The sequence below is a fragment of the Thermobia domestica genome, chromosome 5 (genome assembly GCF_964235325.1).
Source record: "Thermobia domestica chromosome 5, izTheDome1.hap1.1, whole genome shotgun sequence".
Lineage (NCBI taxonomy): Eukaryota > Metazoa > Arthropoda > Insecta > Zygentoma > Lepismatidae > Thermobia > Thermobia domestica.
The window spans coordinates 206502772-206519826 of record NC_137458.1 but is presented as its reverse complement, the minus strand read 5'-3'; the positions used below and the strand labels follow the sequence as shown (position 1 = coordinate 206519826).

Below are 17055 nucleotides of genomic sequence, written 5' to 3'. Positions count from 1 at the left end.
TTGACACTAGTATCAATCAATATGGGCTATTTATACATGTCTCGGTATTCCTCACCCGCTGACACCCGGCCCGCATACAGTAGTAGCTGAATTTGCAAGTCATCGCTGATGGAAGTGTCACAATTGATCTCAGCGACCGTGAAAACTATGGATTTGACACTAATGTCGATCAATTTGGATTACTTTTACTACATGTCTCGTTAAACGCCCCCCTGAGACCCCCTGGTTCCAATTTTGACAAAAACGCTTCGCCTTAGACTCGGACCTGGACCAAGGTATCCGTGACCAAAATTTGGTAACTCTCGGTCAACTTGTCTGGTCCCCAGGTCGGTCCCAGTAAACGTCCCCCCCGAGACCCCCCTGGTTCGAAATTTAAAAAAAAAAAACGCTTCGTCTTGATCTGGGGCCTGGACTAAGGTACCCGTGACCAAATTTTGGGAACTCTCGGTCCACTCGTCTGGTCCCCAGGTCGCACACAGACAGACAGACAAAGACACAAACAAACTCTTTATTTTATTTATATTAGATAAGATATACTATGTAAAATAGTCTCGTATCATAATATGTGATGTACAACAAATGTTACATTATATATTATCCGTAGCTCGTGATATGCTGCAACATATTAAAGCCTCAGAATAGTTGGGCAAGCGAATAATCCAGAAGTTACGTAACCCTATTGCAACGAAAACACAATAATTATAACTATGCTAAATTACTATAGACTACCAACTGCTCATTCAGAGAATTTTTGAAGTTCACTTTATCGCAATAGTTTTATACAAACTAGATTTAGACTACGGATAATAGTTTTATACAAACTAGATAATCAATTATTATTATTATCATTACATTTGCAGTACAACCAAATACAACGACATTAACTATTAGTTCTAATTAACTGAATTGAGCTGAAAATTAAATCTTGATATTTAAAGATTAACTATTAATTTTATGCGTTCTGTACCTTTCTGAAGGAAAAAAAGCTGGAATTGGTTTCAAGGCTGTTTCTGAGTGAATACTTTCTTCAAAATAATATTAAAAATTATAGAAAGATTTTCGAGACATTCGAGTCGAGTCGAGATTTTTAAGAGCCGTCTCGACTCGACTCGTGTCTCGACTCGAAAATTCGAGTCGAGAAATACGTTTGTCTCGACTCGTCTCGAACTTTACAAAGTGTGTCTCGACTCGAATCTCGACTCGAATTCGAGTCGAGTCGAGTCGAGATTCGAGACATGTCTCGACTCGAGCGCATCCCTACTTTGTCAATATCTAACGTCATAAATCTAAAACTGAAATGTTATTGTTCATTTTGAGTATGTAAAGGCGTCGTACTTGTAACAAAATTTTTGGCTTTCTAGGACCTTCTAAAGGGTAAATTATATGACCTCCTTTGCAATTTAAAATCATTGATCTGATCCTTCTGTTCACTCTGGCGTCAATCCAAATTCAATTTTCTTAGCTCATACTTTTTAATTAATAGGGTATATATTCGGCAGTTTTCTGAAATTTAATCCCTACTGAGAATGCTGAAAGGGGTTTCAATCTTAATTGCAGGTCAATTTTGAAATTTGAAAGTAGTCCATTTTTAGATAAACGTTAGAAAGTAATTTGTGACAAAGATAGCTTGTTAGCTTTCAACTTCTGGTTTGGTATATTTTTTTTATGTTAGCAGTTACAAGAAAATGTTTGCCTTGCAAAGACATTTTTCTAAATGATTGACAGTGGAATATATCCATGTTTGTTAGCTTTGATTCCATTGTAACGTGTGCAAGTTAGACAGTGTTCAACTAAGAAAAAAAGTAATAAATTAGTTTGGTTTGTTGGTAACAAGTTTAACTTACTTTTAAAAAACAATGGTATATGAGATACGGATGTACAGCTTAACGTAGAATTCGAATCACATAAGCTCTCATCGGAATCGAGCCCGGGTCTCCTGTGCCAAAGGTTCATGTGGTAACTGCACAATATTGACGAAGATCATAAACATACTTTTTTGTTATAATAATAATAATAATAATAATAATAATAATAATAATAATAATAATAATAATAATAACTTCAAAAGTCTCATTTTAATAACTAAACAGTTTTAGAAAGAGGTAAATAGGTAAACAATTTTTATTATACAAATACAGTAATTCATTGAAATAACATACTGTATAAAATAATAAATATATTATATTGACATAGGATCTAATTTTAGTACATTCAACACGCTAATAATTTTATTTTCCACCGAGGTCAAATGATTAATGTACATTTACAACTTGCAATTGTCACTAGTTAGCGACCCACTGGAACTGTACAGTCATTTGATAAAATACTCCCTTGGGAACCGCAACGAGTCAGTGCGAAGCCAGGAAGATTATTCACAGCAGACGTCAATCTGAGATATTCTGATGACAAATGTAGACTAAAAGTAAACTGCCTTTTTTTCTGTTTTCTTTTTTATAAACACTGCAGCTTTTCATTAGCAAGTCCTATCTGCTTTTCTAGTCATTAACTTTTAAGGAGTACTAGGACGGTTTTGGAAATGAAACTCATAAAGTTTAATAGAAACGGTAGCTGTTTACTGTTATACTCGCGTTAATATATACTCATCATTTAAATTTTGCATTTCGTCATATAGAGGCAACTTGAAGTATGTAGAAATGAAGTTCCTTGAGTTTGACCAAGTTCAAGAAGTTAAACGGGAAACTTATAAGGTAATTAAAATGATGATAACCCAGCGTAGATCTGACGGTAAACCAGCGAAATTATTGTTAGGAATTATTTTATCAGAATATACACTAGGAGCAGATCCAGGATGGACTTCTGGGGAGGGCGATGGGTTGTAATACTGCTACTTAGAGCTACTTTTAAGAGCTCCAAACTCTGGGATGGGTGTTATTTATATATAAAATTAAAAAACTTTCCTCTTCTGGGGGAGCAATCGCCCGATCGCCCCCTGGATCCGCCACTGATATACACGATATTCATATACCGTGGGTTCCTTTCAACACGGTATGGCGTGTCCTTGGGCTGCAGATAGAAGAGAAAGTCTAGATATAGAGGTTAGCTGTGAAAATATTGAATAAGCAGTGGCGGACATATTACAAGGAGTAGTCCTGCAGATTGGGCTTTAGCGTGAGGCTGTCAAATATATCCTTAAAAAAATGTACAGAAACATTTCCAGAAGCTTCGGACCAGGACTGATAACTTTGTTCGACCTCAGCAAAGTAAAATGAACATAATATTTGGAACATAAGAAGACTTTATAGGGCAGGTGCATTAAAATCCGTGACAAGAGGGTTAGAGAAATATAGGATGAACCAGGTAGGAGCTCAGGAAATTTGATGGGAAGGAAAACGAGTAGTGCAAACCGGAAATTTTACGTTCTTTTACGGTAAAAGAAATAAAAATTATAAACTAGGAATAGTGCTTTTCGTTCACAAACTAATATAATTGACAACTAAAAGAGTTGAATTTGGCTTTATTTTATCATTCTTAAGAGTCGGCGGTGTTATGTCATTGTTTCAGATGGACATGCCCCAACAGAAGGAAAGGATAATGATACAAAGGACAGTTTTTACGGAAAGGTAGAAGGTATATTTGACCGACTCCTGCGATACTATATGAAGATTCTATTAGGAGAAACGGGAAGGCAGAACAAGGGGATATTTTCAAACAGATTATAAAGAATGAAAGTCTGTATAAGGTAAATAATGACAACAGTATTAGACTGTTAGTCCAAAAACCTTTGCAACAGAGCAAAAAACCTATTGTGGAAATACAAAATTTCCACATCGAGAAATTCATAAATATACTTAGACCTCACCAGATAAAAATAAATAAATAAATAAATACTTAAATTGATCATATTTTAGTAGGTAAAAGAAAACAGTATAGAATAACTGACATTTGGTCGTATAAAGAAGTTGACTCTAACACTGACTACTACCTTGTACCAACACTTTAAGAAACAAATATCACTGAAAAAGGAAGAAATCATATTCAAAAACGGGGAAGTTTAAGTTAAAGAAATTAGAGGAAGAAAAGGCGAGAGCAGAATACCAGATTGAGGTGTCAAATAGATTCTTTGTTTTAGAATGCTCGAAATGCACTAGTACCGAGAATACTTGAGTACAATTGTGGATTAGGGACAGCATTAAACTGTAAGCAAAAGAAAAATTATGGCATATGGTATGAAATAAATAGAAACAAACCATGGTTCGACCAGAAATGTACTGAACTAGCACAGAAGAGGAAAAAAGTCAAAACCTCGTTAGCTACAAAATCCGAAACATAGAACTGTATATAACTATATTGACATCAGGCGGGAAGCTTCCAAAACTTTTGGAACAAAGAAAGGTGATTTTGTGAAAATAAAAATTGTTGAGCGTGAAGATAATGGCAAAAATAAAAATATCCGGAACATATACACATTTCATCAACAAATTTACGAATTTAAGAGAGGTTATCAAACTCGCACGTGTATATTAAAGAAAGCAGACAGCACAATACTCACGGATACGGATAATATTTTGAATAGGTGGAAAGACTACCTTGACAAGTTGCTTAACACACAGTCAAAAAATAATATACGTGGAGAAAGTGAAATGTATATAGCAGAACCTTATATTCCAGAGCCCATCCGAACAGAAATAGAAACTGCTATATAAAAAATAAAAAATAAAAAAAAAATAAAAGAAACAAATTTTCCGTTTGTACACGAAATTTCTGTTGTGTTAGTTTTTAGATAATTATGATTGCTGTGTTCATGGTTTCAAAACACAGTGGCTTTGAGGGACGAGCGCAGACTGAAAGCATCTCAGAATAAAATCCTAAGACGAACATTTGGACCAGAAAGGGACATAAATGGGGAATAGCGGAACTTCATAATTTACATTGTTTACCTAACATCGTTAAGGTAATTAAGTCTAGGAGGCTCAGATGGGCAGGTCATGTAGTAAGAATAGAAGAAAACAGAAACACTTTCAAAATTTTCACTGAAAGTTAAATCGGTAATTAGGAAGACTTAGGCACAGATGAGAAGACAATATTAAAGAGATCTCGCAGAAATATGTATGCGAAGTTGAAATTAAATCCAGCTGGATATGGACAAAAGTTAATGGAGAGCTTGTGTGAATGTGGCATTGAACCTACGGGTTTCACATGTTATAGAGTTAGTTAGTTTATATACTTGTACACGACGCAACAAACGACAGTAAAATGTAATATTTTTATTTCAACTATCGTTTTTTCCTTTGGTTGGAAATTTACCGATCTATTTATTTTTTGTAGTAGCCTACTCAACGGAGAACCAGTACCATGTTTAACTAATCGTTTAACTTACGAAACTCGAAGATCCATCGTCTCAGAAATAGTACATTGGCACTAGATTTTTACTGTAACAAACAGTCCAGTGAGGACTGTTACTGTTATACTGTTACGATCCTTTGTGATCATGCATAGTGTAGTTGTTAACGTTATAGCGGTTTGGTCGAGTAGTTCCGGATTCGATTCCCAGAGAGGACGTTCGGTATAAAAGATATAACAGCTTTTTTAGGCCGGCTGCTCATTCACGCTAGACAAATGCCGAAATTGTACGTGGTATACAGATTCCAAACCACATCCTTAATTTCCCATGTCTTTCTTCCTTCCCCCTGCTCCGGACAGTGTGCTCGCCGAGGGACGTCATCCCTTATAACGTGACGGACTTAAGGTAATGCCCACAGATACCCGTAATGCCCATTAATGAAGTAAGTAAATAAAAGATCCTTTGTGAATTTACGAGGCTTGAGTTCAGCTCAAGGTTTGAGCCAAGAAAGTTCATATGCAAGAGTTCATATCACTTTCTTTTCGTCGCACCAAAAACGAGCAGCGTAACTTCTGAATGAGATTGCTGTGAGGTTTAGCAAGTCAAAACGTAGTAAAAATTTTTATTGAACTAAATTAAAATAAAATAATAATACGAAGAATTCATATCATGAATATTAATGGTTTGACGTAATTATGTCTATCTCTTCCAACTGCACTAGAGTCTTAATTTCGGTATTGAGTACAAGAAGAGCAAGTACAGGATAAACATGATAATTATATTACTCTGTTTGATATAACTTAAGTTGTATAAACATTCTCACCCAGACTAATTGTTTTAGTGTCTAAGTCTTCCTGAAAGGTCGATTACAAAATTTACTTGTCATAATTCTAAATTTTAACGTTTGCTTTCAGGATCGAATGATAGAAGTACACATTTGCTGACGACACAAACTAACATCTCGTTGCCAAACCGATAACTGTAGAGGTTTCATTAGAGTAAGGTTCATTATTTGTTTCCGACATCTGGATCAACCTTTGGAACTTTCTATTCGATGGGTGGAAGCAGCTGCATTTTTAAAAATAAGGTAATTATTAATTCTAAGAGATATTTTTGTGATGAATCCTTGCAAACACTCGGAATACTTGGATTTTGTATTGTAAGGTATCACGCAGGGGTGTACTGGCCAGGCGGGAAATTTCCCGGTGGGCCCTAGACAACGAATTTTTTTAGTGCGCCCTCCGCCTCATATCTAAGTAGCGGTATATGTACCAAAAGGCACACGTCACGCATTCCTTGCATATGGTAGTAACAGACCGGAGGACGATAATACATCTAGTACCAGCAATACAGTCAACTAATCCCAGGTCAGGGTTGCCAGCCCATGATGTTGCGAAAAAAAAAAAAGCTTCACATTTTTCGTAATTCAACCCTCGAAAGGTTCCTGATTTCCCACTCTGCCTTATAATTTTGCTAGTATTAAAGTTTTCAGCTAAATTGAAATCTCAAAAGATGCCATAACTTGAAACTAAATAATAATTTACATTTTACAGTACCGTTGTTTTAGGTATAGAAGACATACAGGGCCTGGTTAAGATAATTGGGGACTTTGCAGCTTGAAAATACAAGGGGTGCCCCATCAAAAACTTATATGATGGACCCTCTCTCAACAAGTTCAAAAGGGTCCATGAATTATATATGAGTGACTCATGTCATGGTTTTTTTAAACTTTTATGGTGAAAATGTTTTCAGTATATATATATATATATATATATATATTTCTACAATTTTTGGGGTCTCTTTGGTTACAGTCTTGGAGCAAAACATGAAAACTCGATCCGAGTGACACTCCTGGACTCCCTTTTATTGTCGGGGGAGGGAGCATTACGTACATGTGAGTGGGCCCCCTAGAAAGTACCTTCCCGGTGGGGCCCTGGGTTGCAGTACGGAACTGGTACAACGTGCTTGTGTTTATAAACATTACAAGTGCTCCTGTTTGTAAACAACAACCACATGTATTTACAAATTAGATTTGTCACTCAGCCATTCCTACAATATGTTTTCAATTTTTAAAGTACAAGCACAGCCACGCTCTCAAGAAATAGATTGTTTGTACAACTTAGTTTTTTTAAAAAAAAATCTAACCACTAGTTGTCACTTAAGACATATTCTCTCACGAACTGATGAATTTTCTTTTATACACCCAACGAACTTCATTTACAATTCACAAACCATTGAAAATAGCTCTCAGAAGAAACCACACGCTTGCTGCCGACGCTGTTAACCCTTTCGGGATCCTATGGTACAATTTGTACCATATGCACTTTTCATGGTACATTGCGTTATTTCTCTTCTATTTGAGCTTTTTCGTCCGGGTTTTTTTTTTTTTTTTTGTTTTCCAAGTCTAGAGTCCTTGTAGAAGACATTACATATGGTTTCAGACCGTCCTGCGTCCAGACATAGGTGGTGATGACGTCATAAGTCAAAAATTTCTCTTCTCATTTTTTAAGCCTATGTTCAATATTTTTCGGCGGGCTTATTTTTCTACGTAGAAGATTGAAGTTTTGCACAAACATTCAGTCCACCGAGTAGTATTTACCAGATTTTTTGTTCCGATGTCAGTGCTAAAACAGGGGGGAAATAGAGGGGAAAAGGGGTAAAAACAGAGATTTTTTTACCCCCAAAATCCCGTTTCTCGTCATTTCCCCGCCTCACATACATGATAGGACCACGTGAGTCATACCGTCTGAAAGGCCGTTCCATTGTAAAGAGAATGACGGTCGAATTATTATTCTAGGGTAATTAGGGACGTCTCAGGGATTTTTTGAAAAATATACTTCTATATAGGGAAATATGGGGCATTGTCGGTATATATATTTTTTGGCGGGCTTATTTTTGAACGTAGAAGATTGAAATTTTGCACAAACATTCAGTCCACCGAGTACTATTTACCAGATTTTTTGTTCCGATGTCAGTGCTAAAACAGGGGGGGAACCAGAGGGGCAAAAGGGTAAAAATAGGGATTTTTTACTCCAAAAATCCCGTATTTCCTAATTTTCCCGCCAAAAAAACATGATAGGACCACGCGAGTCATACCGTCTGAAAGGCCGTTCCATTCTGAAAAGAACGACGGTCGAATTATTATTCTAGGGTAATTAGGGCCGTCTCAGTGAATTTTTATCCAAATATACTTCTGTATAGGGTAAAAGTGGGGCATGGTAGGGAAATTTTTTCTGGCGGGCCTATTTTTTCACGTAGAAGATTGAAATTTTGCACAAACATTCAGTCCACCGAGTAGTATTTACCAGAAGTTTTTTTTTCCGATTTCTGCGTAAAAACAGGGGGGTCCAGAGGGGCAAAAGTTGAAAAACGGGAAATTTTGCCCCCAAAAATCCCTTTTTTCAGGAATTTCCCGCCTTAGATACATGATGGAGACATATGAATGGTACCGCCTGAAAGGCAGTTCTATTCTGAAGAGAATGATGGGCGAAACATGACCCTAGGGTAATTAGGGATGTCTCAGGAATTTTTTTGCCTGAGATCGTAGTGTTTTATGGTACTTTGGGGCACTGTGGGAATTTTTGATAAAAATTCTCCCGCCCTTACTATTCAAGATAGAAACTTGAAATCTGGCACACACATTCAGTATACTATGTGCTATTTATCAGATTTTTTTTAGATGGCTACTATCACATAGGGGGGTCCAGGGGGGGGCAAAGTTCGAGAAAAAAAATTTCCCTCCGAAATTTTCACTTTGACATTTTTTCCCGCTTCTGGTATATGGTATGAGCACGCAAGTTGTACCATTTGAAAGCCAGCTCTATTCTGAAGAGAATGAGGTATGAACCATGATCCTAGGATAAATAGTGACGATACAGTAGCTGCTTGACTGAAAGTCTAAAAAATGGCCCAAAAAGCCAGGATCCGGAAAGGGTTAACCATTCATTAACTTATTTCTTCAGATATGAGAATTTTTCAGCGTATAATCATTGATACTTTAATTCTTCCCACCAGAGTTTCTGTGAACTTCTCAGTAATATTTTTTTTTCAATTACCAAATAATCCAAACTTCAATTCTTATAATTTACAAAATTTACTGCGCACTATCACGTCCATGCATTCACTACTCCAACATGAAGAAAGTTATTTTTATTTTATTTTATTTATTTACTTTTTTTTTTGCCAGATAATATGCCTGAATTTTATCTATTCAGTGCATTGCCAGGACTATTATTGATAATGCTACTTTGATTATCATATTGTTAATTGGTCTCGGGATATTTTTGTATTTCATGTACAAGCGTTTCATTCGTGCCAATGCTACGTGAACATTTTACCTTATACAGATTGTCCAACAAGTCTCGCCATTCATAACATAAATTCTCTTATTTTTCAGTTTGGACTACATTTTCAATACAGTGCTTATCACAACTTTACTAGTGCTTACAATTTTGTTGATTTTATTCCTACTATATTATTGTCTTCACTCGACGGATCTTCAAGCGACGTAGACTCGTCATATCTCCTCCGATCTGATTAGATACTTTTAACTACAACACTACTCCTGATGCGCAAACTGTAACACCATCTACTACATCTCTTACCGTTAGTGAGCTAGTGTACGTATACTGATATTTACGCCAAAGCTTAAAACAGCCTTGCCTTTCCTCGAGGGAAATGACATGTACCACCGATCCTGCCTGCGTTAAAGGATTAACTCTTTAGTGCTTTCTCCCCTTTCATCCTAATGTTCAAGTGTGATTTTTCAAGTGCTTAGTGTTTCCAGTGTTTTTTTTTAATGGTGTGTTCCCCAAGTGTCTCTCTCCCAGAAGAAAATATAACCCTTCGGCTTATTTTTTAAACTTGTCTGGAGGGTGAAATGTACTACGTGTTTGTGTTTATAACGTTGGATTGCTACTGAAGCAACAGACAGTCAACAGTTTGCCATTGGTCACCCCTCCTCTAGCTTGACTGGAGCTCTAGGAGAAACCCAATCTAAAAGCTTCTAGTTTGCTGTGGCACTCTAAGCTTCCCTTCCTCCCGCCTTAGATTGCACGGAGCTCAGTTGGGATCCCAGCCTCAGTTGCTTAGCCTGGTTCGGAGCTCTGTGACTCTTAACCTCACTGCTTGCTTCGGAACACTGAGGTTTCCTACTCCACTCTGTTTAGCTTACTCGGAGCTCTGTAGAGATTCTGTCCTAAGGCTGCACGGTCTTGAGCCAACTTTTCTCTACCTTACATTAGAGAAAGTTATATTGTAGTATTTCTTTAAATACTGTTGAATTTTATTAGAAGACTTTTATAATAAAAACCAGTGGATTCCGGACTCTAAATTTACTCCACCTTGCTCTACCTACCCCTACAAATGGAAGAACTTTACCATATCTTTACTTATTCATCATAAAATAGTCACTTCCATACATAAATTAAGATATAAAACTAGCTACTTCTTTTCTGACGAGTAAACGAAAAAAAAAAAAAAAAAAGCTAAAGGTGGTCATGTATTTTAAAACTGGAAATTTTACTATCAATTAACCACAATCAACTACCCTTAATGGTTTATTCAATGGCTATTCTCAATAAAAGTCCCAATTACAATCCGATACATCCTGCGAAAATATTAATTTTATACTATGTTAAAGTTTAACCCAATTAAATGTTCATCATGATATATATATATATATATATATATATATATATATATATATATATATATATATATATATATATATATATATATATATATATATATAATTGACACAATTATTAAGTTGCGTTTGTTTGTTCTATGGTGGTGTATTTTCGGTTTTACTTCTAAGCGTATGTTAATCTATATACTGTACATATAAATGAAAGTCACTATGTGACTTACTCGTAATAACTCTTGAACCACCCGACCGATCTCGATGACACTTTCAACATTGATGACGTTCGGGCCTGGGATAGTTTTTGTCATATCAATTTGACGGTGCAACTTGGGACAGAGGAGGAGGAGGGGGAAATATTTAAAAATGAACGAAAATGACCAATATCAGTGTCGAATACATAGTTTTCTGAGTCGCTGGGATGAATATGACACTTCTGATGCCGGTTAAATCCAAATTCAGCCTCGCAGCTTGGGAAGGAGAAGGGAGAATATGAATATATATATGATCGCAAATGATCGATATTAATGTTTACACCATAGTTTTTGTTATCTCTGAGAGAAACAGTTTCACTTCCGATGCAGTTTAAATTCAAATTCAGCCCTGTATGTCCAAAATGAAACGTAGTCTCCTCGTGTGAAGAATGGTTAGTCAGTAATAACTATGAAATAGTTGCATATAGTTTACAGATATGTAGAAAAGCTTGAAGAACCAGATTATTGGAAAAGTTCGATTATCTGAAGAAAAGATCAAAAATAACGGAGACAAATTAAACAAATGATGGGAAATTATTTGACAAGAAATTGTGTTTTGATGGATATAATAGAATATATGATTGAAAGGAAAATGTGAGGGAAGAACAATATTACAATTAATGACTTATTAAACTAAATTAAACTAACTTAACCCCAAGAGGAAGAGTTATCGAGCGGAAACTTTTCAATTACGACACATAACAACTAGTATTTAAAAGGTCAAAGTATTACATGGAATACAAATTAAATTAATATGCTCCATCCCGTATGTAATCGAAGGATTTATTCATTTCGCATGGTTTTGAATTTTCTAAATAGTTTTCTTCTACTGAAAAAAAATATTCCGAAGGATCAGACAGGAGGGAGTGATGGAAATTACAAATTTCCAGCTTCAATACTGAATTATTGAAAGCTTAATTAGCATAAAGTCTGCAGATCGTTAACAACGTCACCCATACAAAATGTGGCCAACAAATTATGTATACATATTCATATTTACTCAGCTAAAACGAAATTAATGGCAAAATTATGATATTATTTCACAAGCCATGAGCTAGGGAATATGATCGACTCCTGGGAAATGTCTCAATGGATTAAAAATAGATTGGTGTGGTAGTTGCAATATATGAAAATGAGGATATGACTGCGATCAATAAAAACATTCTAAAATTGTTTTTGTACTTGGATCATGAATAGGCTTAATTAAAAACCGTAAAATTAGTTTCCAATAAAGGTTTTAAAATTCTTTATTACAGTCCATATCAATTTCCATAATGTTAATGAACAGTGCTAACACAATTAAGAATACAAGGCGTATCAATTTAGTACTTACTGTTAGAATTTGAAAGTAATACGAACATCACCATCCAGTTAGTATTATTATTTTTAAATAAGAATTTTACTGATATTTTCTACGGTGTTTGAATTTCTCATAATCTGGTGTTGAGTTGAGTTGATTTTAGTTTAGCGTCCCGTTCAGCAGCGAGGCTATATGAGACGTGGACCTACTGATTAACGTGGAATCCGAACCACATGAGCTCCCGCCGGGAATCGAACCCGGGTCTCCCACGCCAAAGGCGCGTACGCTAACCGAATCTGGTGTCGAGAGTGCAATACCAAAAACATCTATCCCCGTAACAATATCTACGCAGAACACTTGCATTCTCTTTGGTGCTCCCAGAATATTCTCTACAAGAAATACACTTCTTCCACACAACGATCACATATACAAGGTGTTAACACTTTTATTCGTATCTCTGTACATATTACACAAACCCTGATTTCATTTACGTAATTCGAGATTTTTTTTTTTTTAACTCGTAAGGAGTATCAAGCAACCACATTCAAAATCCTTTCAGCAAAAATCTTTAAAAAGAAAGTCTGTAATTTTGACCATCAGTTTCTTTTTCTAAAATTTTAACCAATATTATGAAAGTTCCCCGGTTTTATATGCCATAAATCTCAGAGCGAATAACTGCCGAACTCAAATTTCTGTGCTATATAAGAGATCTCTAAAACAGCTTATAAAACTTTTAAGAACATTTTATAAGCAATAAACGTCTTATTTTTCGCAAATAGATACTTACACACATAAAGATTACAATATGCACCGAATCAATTGAATTCATAGTCCAAAGACTCCATAAAAATCGGAATAGACCCCAAAGTATATCTATAAAGATTAGGAAATTGGCAGAATGTTCATCTCTGATGTAGGGAGTTACTAGATTTTCTTTCTTTCTTTCTTTCTTTTTTCGTGTGAATTTGTTTGTGGTGAACAACATCGGTGCAAGGGTTTCCTCGAGATTTTTCATTTCTTCTCAGATTCGTAATCCACCAATTATGTCATAATAACTCACTTTTTAAATCATGCTTCTCCTTCAGCCTAAACATGGGGCGTTAAATTATTTTTTAAAAATATAAACGTTAACTTAAAAAGAAACTAGCTTAAATAAAGAAGAATGAAAAATTTAGTACTATTTAAATTAGGTATCAGGTTGTTATTATCATACTCCAAAATTACATATAAATACAATAAACACACCTTTGCAGCAATTTCTATTCCAATATGTAAAATGGACGGAACACATGAGTGGATGTATAAGGAACAACTGTCTTCCAATTTTATCACATCAATACGTATTATATTGAGTATTACATATTGAGTATTACATCAATAATCATCAATAATGTGCAAATTATGAGATATTTCATCCAGCTTTAGTAGAAAATTGCCGTCCATAATACTTGCGGATTCTTGAGAATACACTTGTACTCTTTTTCCGATGCGACAATTATGTGTACCGAAAAGTTAACTACATGCACTGACGTACAAGAATTTTATTCAAAATATAAACATCTAGACCTAGTTCGGTAGTTTGAATTTCCGGCAACTCTGATATAATCTCTTAGACATGAAGTCTCGTTTGTTTGTTTGGAGTTTGATATCCATTTCCAGTGTCTATATATGACATGTAGACGACAGTTCACAGTGGGAATTAAGCCACATGTGGTTCCATTGGGAATCGAATGCGCTGATGCGTTTCATTTGCAATAAAACTTGCACACATCAAAGCACATTTTAAGTAATAATAATAATAATAATAATAATAATAATAATAATAATAATAATAATAATAATAATAATAATAATAATAATAAATGTACATCAATCTGCGTAAAATCAACAACGTATGTACAGAGACACCTTTATACAAAACATCCAGATACCCTGATACTCATTACGCGAGAAACTGTACATATTTTCTTGTTTTATTTTTGTTCATAATATTCTAAGTCCTCTACTTTGTTCAGTAATGGATTTGCTTGTTTAGTGTTTTTCGATGCGTTTATCTTGATTTATCGAGGGTTCGCGAAATGCGGATTTGGCAGTGTAAGTGAATATTTGTGTTAGTGGAGCCATTATTGTCGAGTTCTTATATACGCCTTGTTTCTAATCGCCTACCTTTTCAACCTATTGTTTTATTCCTGCTACATAATTTCAAGTTTTCTAGGTCTTCTTAAACTACAGGGAAAATAAACTATCATGTTCCTACTTTATTGAGCAAGTGGACTCACCGAGTTCCACTAGGCAAATCGGGTAGTACGTTCCCTCTCATTAGGTACTAACACGTACACATACACGCACTCAACCATAGCTTCAATTGTTGACTTATTTTGTGAGAGTTTTATATGAAATATTAAGAGAAGAATAGACCTTCACTCTTTTGTTATATATGTGAGGAATGTACACTTAATTCTTAGTACGGTATTAAATGAGACACATCTCCAGATTTTAGTCTTGTTTGTGAACATCGGTGATTCATTAGCACCCAATGTGACCATAGTACGGGAACTTATAGTTTTATTCGAAGTATATATATATATATATGTTCCGTTTGTTTAGATGTCTCTCATTAAAGTATTGACTTCAGTGGGGCTTACAAGATTCAGAGAAAAGCTCCAAATTTGAACATGAAAATATTTAATAGTGTAAATATAAATTAATGCAGGATAACTTTTTTTTAGAACAATGTTTTGAGTGATACTGAAAAGACTCCATGTAATAAGTTCTTTGAAGATCATAACACTACGATCAATAAGAGAGTCATTAATAAAATGTTAGCCAGTTTTCAAGCAATGAAGTGGAGCATGTCGCTTCCGCTACATTTCAGCCGTCCCTTCCCGACATTTTCTGAAAAAAAAAAAAAAAAACTCTATGAAGTTAGAACGTTCGGACAAACATGATAAAAATATTGAAGACATTTCTATCATACAAAAATGACAGTTTCTGTCGTAACTATTCATAAAATAATTCTAAATTAGCACGTCTTCACTCGTATCATGAAGTGTAATTTATATGTCAATTTCTGATGTATTCCTTCAGTGAAATTTTCGAATTAAAATTTTCTGATCTTTTCAGTCTAATGATTTTCGAAAATGAATGGTCCTCCTCTCTGGTCTAGTAGCTAGCTCATGCGCCTTCGGTGCACGGGGTTTCGGGTTTGATTCCCGGTGGGATATCGTTGAAATCTGAACGCATGAACAGTAGTTCGTATTTCGCCTTACACTATAGGTCTCGGTGGTGAAGGGTCGCTGAACTTCCTACTTTATTAAACTCTAATAAACAAACAACACCAAAAATTCATAAAAAAAATGCTCTAAAGTCTAGTTGTGTAAATAATGCTGACTTTATATGTCAACAAGATTTTGAGCTAATGTTTTCCATATTATAATACTACCGAAAAATTCTCCTAATTTTGAATAAAAAATTATTGAAAATTTAAAGCAATTTCTAAATTTAAGAAAAATTGATTGTGTATTTACTTACTCTGAACATCAGAAAATATTTCATACGTTCATTGTTTATAAGTTTTCAACTATTATTGGAAATATTTGTAGAAAGTAGTAACTAACATTAAACACGTGTAAAAACACAGTAGAAAGAAAACACGGCCCTATGAAAGTAATGTAGGCCTACCCAATTGCTCCCAGTTGACTCCTGTAGTTACAGCCATGAAAAACGACGCCAAGAAAGGTCTCGTTAATTGACATTGCAATACCATTCATGCGCAGTGAATAATAGCAATCTACAGTTTATTAAATCATTGACTAACAATTTGGTACCGTTTGCAAAATGTTTCAACGAAAACTTTTAAAAGACTGTTAATTGATATAATAGGTAAATATTACTTGAGAACCAAAGAGAATAGACAAGTAGACAGTACATTAAGAATTTCCTTCGCTAAAAGATAAGAATATGCCTACAGAATAGGCTATGTATAGAAAGGTCAAATTACGCAAATAATGTTAGCTTAGAATAGGCAAACAGAAGTAAAAGCGGGAAGAAGCTGATGACGTCACAGGCAGCTGTTGTTGCAAAAGATCAATGAATTTGCGTGTTGACTGAATTATAAAAAAAAAGAAGAAGAATAGAAGAAAAAGGGAAAACTAGAGGTAAGTTCACGCCCAACTGCGTCGTATTTTACTCGGAACCTTGTAAGCAGCATCATAATAAGAGAACATGTATTTACTTTCCTAACGTTTTATATAGTGAATACAACTTAACGCTTAAAAAAATATCAGTGATACAAATGCACCTAATTGGATTTCTACAACAATTTCCAAAATAACCGCAGAAGATTAAAAAAGAAAAGAAAGGAAACAAATGAGATCGTTTCACACTGAGACCACAATACACTTGCAAGCTATGCGAATTCGATGGGAAGTAGACATATAACTTCCGGTCCAAATAGAGACTCCGAGACTTTCCCTAATCTTTCTTCAGAGCGGAATTCCCACTAAAACAGTTACTCGCTATCTTTTCTATTATTATTATTATTATTATATAATCA

General features: G+C 35.0%; 1 protein-coding gene and 1 long non-coding RNA gene across 2 annotated transcripts in view; one reads left to right on the top strand and one right to left on the bottom strand.

Annotated features, from left to right (window-relative positions):
* Positions 1–17055, top strand: part of LOC145686369 (uncharacterized) — a 686556-nt gene that overhangs the window by 356587 nt on the left and 312914 nt on the right. The window contains exon 4 of the long non-coding RNA XR_014131597.1: positions 6217–6389. This is a non-coding gene — a long non-coding RNA (uncharacterized LOC145686369). The remainder of the gene's footprint in view (positions 1–6216; positions 6390–17055) is intronic.
* Positions 1–17055, bottom strand: part of LOC145686367 (follistatin-related protein 5-like) — a 690843-nt gene that overhangs the window by 550320 nt on the left and 123468 nt on the right. The window lies entirely within an intron of this gene.